Here is a 12,798-nt window from a genome sequence, read left to right as displayed (position 1 = left end):
TTGCCGACATAATAGAATATGCCTGTTCTTGTCCGCAATTGCGGACAAGAATAGGACATGTTCTATTTTTTTGCGGAAACGGAAGCACGGATGCGGAAGTGCGGATCCGCAAATGTGGATGCGGACAGCACATTCCGTCCCCATAGAGAATGAATGGGTCCGCACCCTTTCCGCAAAATTGCGGAAAGGATGCGGACACATTTTGCGGACGTGTGAATGGAGCCTAAGACAGCAAAAGACACTAATTATAAATAGAGCATGATAGGAGGGGCAGTTCTGTTTTAGTTTGCGGAACTTGGGCCTAGGAGGTTCAAATTATGCTGTAGCTTATCTCCCCACAATCATGATGTACCGTGAAACATAATCAAAGAATTTGAAAATATATTCAAAAAACATTGCAGCATCAGTCTGCTGTTACCCTAGCTATACGCAGGGCTAAAATTTTGATGGGATCAGTACCCCATCTAATATACAGTATAGGGGTCCTCTCAACTTCCCTCCAATGGCAAATGTTCTATCATGTAAATCAGTCGGCCCCTGTGTGGTAGCGAGTGGGTGCACGGTCCTAGGGTTGGTTTACCAAACAGTAATGATAATAAGGCAGGTCCAGCGCTCCTAAGTTGCTGTATAATTATTCTTTTATTGTCACTCTGTGATGCTTTTCGGCACCCGTAGTGCCTTTGTTAATTAGTGAAAAACCACCATAGCAAACAAACTTTAATACCCCACCAAAACCCTAAAGCCCTGACGACACATTGTCAGGGCAACCAAACAAATAATGAAATCACAGCGGAGAGCGTGTGTGGAATGAAGAATGAAGATCAGCAGTCCACCATAGTAGAATGTTCTGGAAGAAAATGAATCATCTCACATTCAATTGCGCTGTAGAAATATTATATAAAAAATGGATACATCAGTAGAGACATAAGTGGGATCTAGAGAATAAAGAAAATAAATACAATTACAGAAATCTTTGTATTTATTTTCTTTATTCTCTAGATCACATTTATGTCTCTACTGATGTATCCTTTATATTATATAATATTTCTACAGCGCAATTGAATGTGATGATTCATTTTCTTCCGGAACATGCTACTATGGTGGACTCCTGATCTTCTTTTCATACACGCTCTCAGCTGTGAGTTCATAAATTTTTTGGTTTCCCTGACAACGTGACGTCAGGGCTTTAGGGTTTTGGTGGGGTATTTAAGTTTTTGTGCTGTGGTGGTTTTTCACTGTTTGACAAAGGCATTACGGGTGCCGAAACGCATCACAGAGTGACAATAAAATAATAATTTTACAGCAACTTTGGATTGCCGAACCTGCATTATTATCATCTTCGTACCGCAATCTTTGACTTTTCCCACTCACGCCAGGTCTAAAAAAGTGGTATGGTGTGGGCGGGGAAGAGGACAGGCCAGTAGGCTTGTTTCGGTTACAATTTTCTACGCCTGTTTCAGGCATAGAAAAAGGTCTAAATGTAAGACAGCTCAGAAGCAAAGTTATGTAGAGGTTGGTGCCTGTACATAACTTTGACGATCCACCGACAGCTATAGGACTTATTAAGACCGGCGTCTAAAATGCTGGTCTTAATAAATGTTCCCCTTGATTTCTAGACAGGTGAGATAGAATAAACACCTCTAAAATAGAACTAGCTTTATTTAATATGTCTTGTATCAAGTGACAAGTGACCAGATTCCTTTTGTAATCCTTATCTAGAAGACCAGAAACTGTGACAGGTACAGAGAGATGGCTGCAGCAGAAAGGACATGTCCCCCTGAGAAAGGACACACCCCTGAGTTGCCAGCCTAAAATAAATCTACCAAATGAATTGGAGTAATGAATAGTAGAGCATTGGATCCCTGTGAGGTACAGAGCTGGCTCTAGCTTTATTAGAAATTGTAATGTCATTAATAACCCATTTTAAACATGTACATGTTTGTGCAATCCAGCTGTGACCACTTGGTATTGTGAATTTGCATCTCATGACAATAACTAAGCAGTGGTTGATACTGCTACATTGATAGAAAACCGTTTTCTGTAGCAAAAAATGCAAAACAACCTTTATTCCTCTATTATTCAAAGAAATTCCCAAGGGAACAGCTAAAAATTGGGTGCATTCCTTTCAGTAATGATTTGGGTGCTGAAGCCAAAAGGATTTACTCCTTCATACTGATTAAATTGTCATTGGGCTGTGAAAGATGAACATGGCAAATTAATGTTTTCTATTACATTTTACTTGGGTCCCCTACCTGGAACTGTGATAGAAAACAGCATGTGGAGCAAGAAAATGTTATTTGCATTAGACTTACATAAACAAATGGAATAACATCCAAATCTACTCTATTCAGAAAAATTGTAAAAAAAAAAAAGTGAGTGACTCTTCATGTCCCCACATGTTACGTAAATCCGTATTTATAAGATGAATATAGCTGTGTCATTACTACTGGGAGATTTCCTGTAAGCTAGTTATCACTTTATTTGGTTTCTTTCAGAGTCTCATACTGTACATAGATACATCCTATAACATCCATAGCACCGTGACATGCCATATTCAAAAGGACAGCCTTTTTTTTGGCTAGAAGAGAATTGTTAAAGGCTTTGAACACCTTTGGGGGCAATTTTTATTAATGACTGCATTTCAGTCATTTTGGACTAAATATATATTTTTGGTTGATCTGTATTAAACATTTTCGGCAGCTTTTGTCCTACAGGGTTAAGTTCCAGTCTATCTGCACTGTCACTTTTTGTTTTATACTGAGTCCCATCATGCTGCTGCTCTGATGGCTGGATGTATATCCCTTATCTCTGAACTCCTGATTGCTCAAAAACAGTCACTATAGCTAACTTCTTATCAGACGAATAAGAAGATGGCTCAAAATGGGTTGTCTGGGTTCAGAGCTTAACTTGGACATGTTTTCACCCAGGCAGCCCCCCTGTATCGCGCAGGGATAGGGCTGTTTGTTTATATTTTTTTACACTGCTAGGACAGGCTTCCACCTAGCAGTGTTCCCAGTGACGTCACCGGCACTGATGAGCGGGCTTTAGAGCTTTTTTACCATTTTACCAGCTAGGGTAGCGCTAAAGCCCACCCATTAATGCCTGTGACATCACCGGGCTCACTGTTAGGCCGAATCCTCTGCTTAGCTTTACCCATGGAGACAAGGTACATCACCGGATCTCCAAAAGTAGCCATTGAACTGCTACAATTGTTATATCAGAGGGGGCTGCCTGGGTGAAAATGGGGATATGTATGGGTTCAGCTCTGAACCCGGACAAACCCTTTAAATTTGGCTTATGCTATGCCAGGCTTTAGCGGTGCTCTACATGGCACCTTGCTGCTCCTGCCTGTCTTTGCTCGGCTTCGCAAAAGCAGGATACCCTGCACTGACGTTGGCAGAGATTTCAGCAGAATGCACAGGCAAGAGCAATAATGTGTGTTCCTGCCAGTACAGCATTTACTGCAGCATATACTGAAGAAATCAGAGTCTATACACTGCATATATGGCTACCGTGTACAGATTCTGTATGTCTTACAGTGAATAGCTTTTCAGGAAGGCCTGAACTTCAGCAGCCTCTTTTGCTTGCAAAACAATAAAACTAACAAAGTATATTACAAAAAATATCATTAAGGTATTTGTAACAGTTTTAAAATATGTATTGAACATGTAGCACTTTAGCTGCAATTGGGATTATGTTAGGCTAGTTTTCACACTGCCGGCAAAAGATCTGGCTGGCTGTTCTGGCACAGAACTGAACTATCTGTATCCGGCATCGCCGCACAATACTGGAATGCCCACTGGCCCCATTGACAAAAATTGGGGTCCGGTGGAGATCCAGCAGCAACCTGGCAAATATGCCGGGATTCAGACGGACAAATACCACCACGTGCAGCCAAAGCGTTCTGGCAGGCTGTTCTCTGCCAAAACAGCTTATGAATCTCTTGCCAGCAGCATGACACTAGTTTTAGAAGTACTCAAACCTTTAAGTGATGAAATATTAAAAGTATGTACTAGCAGTGTATAACCTTGCTTTTTATATATATAAAAATACTTAATAGTAAGAGATTAAACAAATAGGCATAGAATTAGAAGAAATGTAATAGGCTTAGATAATGGCCTTGTAATGTTTTAAAGGGATTGTGTCATCTCTAATTTATTAGCGGAACAATAAGCACAATAATCAGGTAGGGCTAATTATACAGCAATGACAAGCAATACAGCTGCACAGTCACCAAACTCCGAGCAGTCACTTTGCTTACACCATTGTGCTTTTTAATGTTCATAATGTAGGAAGAATATTGACTAACAGAAAAAAAAAATAAAAAAAAAAGCAGCTACAGATTTTAATAATTGCCCATTTCTAAAGGCCGCGAGTAGAGTGCTGACAAGTCTGAGCAGACATCCAGCCAATAGACTGAGTGCAATAAAGCGACTAGATTAATGATCTCATTATAATTCATTAAAGAGTAGTGAGAGGATGGATGCCTGCTTTAATTAGTTTTATTACTGCAGGAAAATGTTTCATAAACCAGGCTCATCGCTATGCATGCTTGGAAAACACAAGAGTGGTAATCAAAGTTGATGAGGAGGCTTTCATTAGGAAGCATGGCTAAGGGCAACGATCATGGACAAGAGGATATTGAAAAGATGGACATGTCAGCGCATCACCCACTAAGTTGTCATCTCAAGCGCTGTAATTTTATTATGAAAAATTGCAGCGATGGTTACAGTGGTTAGTTCAGCAGAAGTGCTGACGGAGCACAAACTGTGCTATCTCTGCAATAACAGCCTGGTGAGATGTACATCATTTACCGCAACACAGATTGCTAATAAGTGGATATATACTCGTAGCACTGAAATCCAACCAATGTGGGACGTTTTCAAGTCAGCATAAAGAATCACCTAAACAGAGCTCAGATAATCCGCTTCACCTTGCTATTTGTTCTTGATCTATACCAATTGGAGAGTGGTTATTTTTATCCCTTGGGACAGCTTGGAGAAGAGAAATAAGTATATAATCCTGGACACCAGAGGCGTTACTATAGGGGAAGCAGGGGAAGCGGCTGCTTTGGGGCCCCAACTCAGAAGGAGCCCATCCAGGACGAGGAATAAAATATTTTATTGTCAGGGACCACTTAACAGTGTTATACAATGACATTATATACAGCGGCTGCTGGACCTCATCTAAGAGAGTGATTTTGACTAGCCACAGGAGTGGAGGCTGCAAAGAGGTTTCTTGGAGGGAGAACCCATAAAAAATTTGCTGTGGGGCCCAGTCAATTCTACTTACGTGACTGCAGGGCACCAATGCAAAATCTGTAACAGGGAACATATCAACCATGTTCCATATATAATTCTGGTATCATCTTATGGGGCAGAGAGGATTTTGAGACCCTTCAGGTACAAGGGCTTAGAAACAGCCTCTGCATCTCCTATAACTACTCCCATAGCTGGATTCAGAAAGATTAAAACTAATAATGTTATTAAAAAACTTTGGGGGTCATTTACTAAAAAGAAGATCAGACTGCCTATTCAGTGTGACAGGCATTAAAAGGATATGTTTGCACTCAATAAACAACCCGATAACAATTAAACTACAATGATAGTTTATCACAATGTATCTTTATTAGTTGAATATAATAATCTGAACAAAATATAAAAGGGTACATTTCCATCATGGACATTTAAGGCAAATTTACAGAATATGTCATAAATGGCCAATGGGTATGGGTCCCACCTCTGGTACCCATACCTATCTCAAGAACAGGGATCCTCCAAACCACAACTCATGGCTGCTATGACTGAAAAGGGGACCAAATGCAGTGTAATCTGCAGGAAGCATGTGATAGAGCAGGAAGAGCTGAGCAGTTTGATATATAGGATTATGGGAAAAGATTCAATAAAACCTGTCATTTATTCATTCTGAGCTTTGAAGTCAATGAAGTCAGTTTAGTGTGCTTTTAGTACCATATTTATATTTACATTTAGTCATTGACTACTAGTTGCCTCATCTTGCCGTGTGTTTTTCTTACTGATAAAACTTAGCTTTTATTGAGTGAAATTAAATAAAATATTCCTATCTAACCATAAAGGGTTAAAAACTATTAGGTGATCCCCTACTATCGTGCTGTATTACATATCATCTCATGGACTGGTAGCTGCGCGCTAGCTCCAGATTTGCCCTAGCAATTATTTCATTTCTTTTTTTGTATTGCACTGTGTTAGGTTAAACCTTGTAATTAAAATCGCCTCATACACTGCCCCCCGACATGTTTCGCCAGCTAACCTGGCGTCTTCAAGGGATCGGGCCTATTGTAATTAGACATACTAATGTACAGTGGGATGCGAAAGTTTGGGCAACCTTGTTAATCGTCATGATTTTCCTGAATAAATCGTTGGTTGTTACGATAAAAAATGTCAGTTAAATATATCATATAGGAGACACACACAGTGATATTTGAGAAGTGAAATTAAGTTTATTGGATTTACAGAAAGTGTGCTATAATTGTTTAAACAAAATTAGGCAGGTGCATAAATTTGGGCACCACAAAAAAGAAATTAAATAAATATTTAGTAGATCCTCCTTTTGCAGAAATGACAGCCTCTAAACGCTTCCTGTAGGTTCCAATGAGAGTCTGGAATCTGGTTGAAGGTATTTTGGACCATTCTTTTTTACAAAACATCTTTAGTTCATTCAGGTTTGATGGCTTCCGAGCATGGACAGCTCTCTTTAAGTCACACCACAGATTTTCAATTATATTCAGGTCTGGGGACTGAGATGGCCATTCCAGAACGTTGTACTTGTTCCTCTGCATAAATGCCTTAGTGGATTTTGAGCAGTGTTTAGGGTCGTTGTCTTGTAGAAAGATCCAGCCCCGGCGCAGCTTCAGCTTTGTCACTGATTCCTGGACATTGGTCTCCAGAATCTGCTGATACTGAGTGAAATCAATGCGTCCATCAACTTTGACAAGATTCCCAGTCCCTGCACTGGCCACACAGCCCCACAGCATGATGGAACCACCACCATATTTTACTGTAGGTAGCAGGTGTTTTTCTTGGAATGCTGTGTTCTTTTTCCTCCATGCATAACGCCCCTTGTTATGGCAAAATAACTCAATTTTTGTTTCATCAGTCCACAGCACCTTATTCCAAAATGAAGCTGGCTTGTCCAAATGTGCTTTAGCCCACCTCAAGCGGCACTTTTTGTGCTGTGGGCAGAGAAAAGGTTTCCTCTGCATCACTCTTGCATACAGCATTTCCTTGTGTAAAGTGCACCGAATGGTTGAACGATGCACAGTGACTCCATCTGCAGCAAGATGATGTTGTAGGTCTTTGGTGCTGGTCTGTGGGTTGACTCTGACTGTTCTCACCATTCGTCGCTTCTGTCTATCCGAGATTTTTCTTGGTCTGCCACTTCGAGCCTTAACTTGAACTGAGCCTGTGGTCTTCCATTTCCTCAATATGTTCCTAACTGTGGAAACAGAGAGCGGAAATCTCTGAGACAGCTTTCTGTATCCTTCCCCTAAACCATGATGGTGAACAATCTTTGTCTTCAGGTCATTTGAGAGTTGTTTTGAGACCCCCATGTTGCTACTCTTCAGAGAAAATTAAAAGAGGAGGGAAACTTACAATTGACCCCTTAAATACTCTTTCTCATATTTGGATTCCCCTGTGTATGTAGGTTAGGGGGTCACTGAGCTTACCAAGCCAATTTGAGTTCCAATAATTAGTTCTAAAGGTTTTGGAATCAATAAAATGCCAACAGTGCCCAAATTTATGCACCTGCCTAATTTTGTTTAAACAATTATAGCACACTTTCTGTAAATCCAATAAACTTCATTTCACTTCTCAAATATCACTGTGTGTGTCTCCTATATGATATATTTATCTTACATTTTTTATCGTAACAACCAACGATTTATACAGGAAAATCATGACGATTAACAAGGTTGCCCAAACTTTCGCATCCCACTGTATATAGTGTTTCATATGCCAAAACTACAGACATTCACAGCTACTCACAGTACTATTAGGATATAACAACAATTTTGTATTATTATTGTATTATTACTTATATATGCCTATATATAGGAATATATAAATATATTTTTATCCCATAAGACGCACTTTTTCCCCCTCAAAGTGGGGGGGAAATGTCCCTGCGTCTCATGGGGCGAATATTAATGAGTGTTTCCATTATGGAAGCACTCATTATTACTGGAGGACCGGGAGGCGCTGAAGGCTCTGTACTCACTGCTTTCTGATCCTCGGCTGTGCTGTGGCTGCGCGCAACATAAAGGCTCTCTAGGACCGTGAGGGCTGACATGAGGCTGATGGCTGGGGGCTGACATATGTCTGAGCGCTGACTGATGGCTGATATATGGCTGATGGCTGGGGCCGGATATATGGCTAAAGGCTGGGGGCTGATAGATGGCTAGGGGCTGATATATGGCTGATGGCCGGGGGCTAATATATAGCTAGGGGCTGATCTAAGGTATGGGGGTTGATCTAAAGCATGGGGGTTGATCTGAGGCATGGGTGGGGCTGATCTGAGGTCTGAATGGGGGGATCTTATTTATATTGGGTCTATTACCTGAGGTCTGATTGGGGGTCATTTACATTGGGGTCTGAGCTGAGGTCTGATTGTGGGTCTGAGCTGAGGTTGTATTAGGGTCTTATTAACATTGGGGATCTGATCTGAGATCTGATTGAGGGTCTTATTAACATTTGGGGTCTGATTGGGGCTGTGATCTGAGGTATGATTAACATTGGGGGTCTGATTGCTGGTCTGATCCGAGGTCTAATGAAATTTTTTTTTTCTTATTGTCCTCCTCTAAAACCTAAGTGCGTCTTATGGGATGGCACATCTTACAGAGCAAAAAATATGGTGTGTGTGTGTGTATATATATATATATATATATATATATATATATATATATATATATCAAAAGCCCAAGTACATGCAGGAATATACAAACTTCACACAAGTTTCTTCCCAGTGTGTACCTATGTTGCCCATAGTATTTGTTACATGAATGTGATGAGCATATCAGGTTGAATGACACAATTATAGTCCTATAGCACTTATTTAAATTATTTATCAATGTAATATTGTGGGTCAAATCAATTTACCTTCTTTAACCCTAATAATTTGATTGCAAACAGAGAAAGCCACCCCTGACCTGAATATCATACTTGCTGTGCTTTCATTAAGCTCTAATATGACTTCTCATAAAAAATGTAGAGTTCATGCAAAATAATCATTGGAAATGCACACATCCGACCCAAATCTATTCTCAGCAATAAATAGCAAGGCCGGGTGAAAATAAGAATCATTAAACTTTGTATTTTTGGCCAAATTAGTATTACCAGTAACTCATAAACAGTCCTTTAAAATACAGCAGTTGATTTGCATACGGTGCTCTTTTAAATGAAAACATATGGCATTGTGAAAATGCTGTCATAAGAGGAGAAAGCAGGTTATGACTGAGTCTGCTCAACTAAAATATTTCTTTTATAGAAAGGTTTGACAATCCAAATATTACCCAGAGCAGAGTATGGACGTGTCACCAGAAGAGCTGGCATTTCAACACTGACCTCTAGAGGAGTTCAAGGCAAATAATAAAGGTTTCTGAACACATGGACATGTTTAGTCTATTTCAGATTTTCAGCTCACACAGTACTTAAAGCCACAGAAAATTGATACTCATAACAAAAAGCCATGCTGTCAAACAATATTTACTTTACAGCTCAAACAGTCCATAAGCAACAAGCCAAATATTCCTCGGTAGAGCTCTTCTCCCCAACACCCCATCTTCTGTACCATATATAAGAATGCAGGGGTCTCTCTAGGGGTTTAGGCTGGATCCTGTAGTTTTACTCACCAGGTTACCCTAACAGAATAATATATTGAGCAGTGCTGCAAGATGACATTTACTCATAATGTTTAAAACCAAGGCCATATTGCTTGTGGAATGCTAAGTGCCTTGCTGGCCCATTTCTTCATCTTTCTGGCTTTATTAGGGGCATACTATATCATTTATGACCCAGACAAAGCCAGAATGGTGAAATCCTGAGTCGGGCGAGATACCCGACGTGCAATAAAACACTTTTCCTGAGAATTTAATTTTGTAGCACTGCTCTTTATTTTAATTATCTTAAAGGTATATATATTCTGTAAAAAGTGGAAAATCTGATTGGGAGGAACTAAAGGATTCAGTAGATATATGCCTAAGACAACATGCTGAGGAGAGGAGCTACTGTGACAAGCCAAAGATTTGTATCATTGTTCTTTCTCTACAAGTAGGGGCTCCCTTGATTTTGTTCATAAGCAAGCAACAAATGGTAATTATGGGGCCTCCTAGCTTGATGAGGCATTGCGTAGTCATGGCTGCAACTCCTTTTTACACACAGGGCTGTGACAGCATAATGCCTCTCGGACAATCATGTTGTCCACATGTGAACGATCACTCCATTTGCTCAGCAGATTTAGGGATCTCAATTCTCAAGATCGGCGGAGATCTCAGAGTGCCAACCCAAAGAGATCATACATTTATCACTTATCTGGTGGATACACGATAAATGCAACGCAGGTGGCGTTATTCAGATACATTTTATTGAATAGTTCACTGGCTTCAATCCGAACAAAACAAGCATAGAAAATAATGGATGAAACGGGCTTGCCGTCCCTGCCCATGTCCCTGCCACGCCCACTTTTTTTTTAGACCTGCAGTGAGCGGGGAAAAAAATCACAGATTGTGTCGCAACTAACCATTGTGCCGCAATCTGTGCCAGAAATAAGCCTAATATAGGATTATTTCTGGATAATAAATCACTCCCTAAATGTTTACAATTACATGCAATTACAAAGATATTCAGATCCAGGTGCTGGTTTGAAAAATGTTGACTATGTTTCGTGACACTACCTTACAGAAAACAGTGACAGCAGGGCAGGAACGTATAGAGGACAGGTTGAGGAGGGCCTTACATGTCATTGTCGGCATTGAAATTAATTTCCAGGGCAGTCTATAGCCAGCAATGGGACTGGTAGAGAGGAGAAGGGTTAGAGGAATGAGGCAAGCGGTGGATGAAGTAGCTAAACAACACCCTATATTATTCTGACCACCAAAAAATCAAACAAAACAAGTTGGGTAAAGGACTAAACAAGTGCAAACCTTACTGTCACATTATACACAGTAAGACAATATATACTATATGCAGTTATATTCATCAGGGCCATACTTACTGCTAAAAGTAAAGTTGACATTTAATAAACTGATAGTTTTTGCCATTATGCTATGTAAATGCCTATTCCGGGCTTAGATGTCCATGGCTATGTTTACTAACATTAAAGAATATCTGTATTTTTTTTCTTCCCTCGGATGCATTGTACTGCCCCATACACAAATATGTGTGGTATGTTTAATATCTATTATTAGCCATTTTCATCCACATATTTTTCCCCTAACCAACCATCCTCTGTTTTTGCATTGGTGGAAAAATATGTAAAGTGCAGTTACTCCTTAATGTGTCAAACATTAATTTACAAGGTTTGCTGTAATCACTTGAATCATTGGGCGGCATGCCACTATTATAAAATATAATTACATATTCTTGTAGAGGTAATAAACATGATGTTCTCCAGCTGTTGGTGAATGAAACTACATTGTTAAAAATTGACACTTAAAAGGGGTTTACTTGTACATATAATTGCTGTATTGCAGGGTTTCCTGATGCCAGTCAAAACTGGCTTTAATCTGTTCAAGTCAAAGTGCAAATGTAAAATATGTCGAAATCAACATTATAATCTACCAACCTTAATATGTAACCAGCTCAGTGAAAGACAAGGGTACAAATGAAGCAGGATTGAAGTGTAATTCCTGTGAAAACCGACTGCATAAAATGCTAATATTATCTTTATTGTGTTCTCATAATGTACCATTTATTATATGTGGAAGTTAGAATCATTCAAATAATAATAATTAAAAAGAATCTATATTTTGACTACACTCAAGAAATAAAGGTGACAACCAAGTAGAACTAGCATTTGCCCCTGGACATTTTGGATATGAAACGTCATCCACTACCAGGGCAACCAGGTGTCTCATACCAGTTCTGATTGATTGTCATGGTCAGGGCATATGTAAGTTGTGGCAAATTTGAAGACCATAGACAATCCCTGAATAAGCAACATTCAGATAGTTAGAACTCTGGTGAGATATATAGGGGGCCATTTACTAAGACCAGAGTTTTAGACACCGGTCTTTAAAACCCCTTGCGATGGCAATGGATCTGCCGGCCTCTCTATAACTTTGGCACATCCACCACCAATCTAAATGTAAGCCAGTTTCCTTGCCGGGTATAAATTTAGACCATTTTCTGCACCTAAAACAGGTGTAGAAATGATAAATAAGACAGGCCTGCCGGCCAATTCCCTTTCCCCCCCACACTATGCCCTCTTTTTTAAACCTGGCGTGAGTGGGGAAAAGTTGCAGATTGTGGCACAAATAACCTTTGTGCCACAATCTGCACCAGATATATGCCAGAAACTGGCATATATCTGATAGTAAATTACCTCCATAGTTCCTTAACTAATAAAAAGCAAAATAGTGATTTTATTGTCTAAAAATGCAAACGCAAATCAACAAGCAAAAAACTTAACCAAATTCTATCACTTTTGATAGTCAACAAACTTAAAGGGGGTTCCTAAATAGAGGTTTAAAAATCTACTGATGCCCCTTTTTTGACAATTTTGAAGGTTCAAAGCCACTCTCCTACAGAGGTAAGTAATACTTCA

The 12,798-nt window shown here is 39.7% G+C and overlaps 1 protein-coding gene across 2 annotated transcripts in view; it reads right to left on the bottom strand.

Annotated features, from left to right (window-relative positions):
• CCSER1 (coiled-coil serine rich protein 1) overlaps positions 1-12,798 on the bottom strand; it is a 1,167,669-nt gene that overhangs the window by 223,874 nt on the left and 930,997 nt on the right. The window lies entirely within an intron of this gene.

The sequence above is a fragment of the Bufo bufo genome, chromosome 2 (assembly GCF_905171765.1).
Source record: "Bufo bufo chromosome 2, aBufBuf1.1, whole genome shotgun sequence".
NCBI lineage: Eukaryota > Metazoa > Chordata > Amphibia > Anura > Bufonidae > Bufo > Bufo bufo.
Note: the sequence above shows the minus strand (reverse complement) of the source record. Positions and strands in the feature narration are given on the sequence as shown.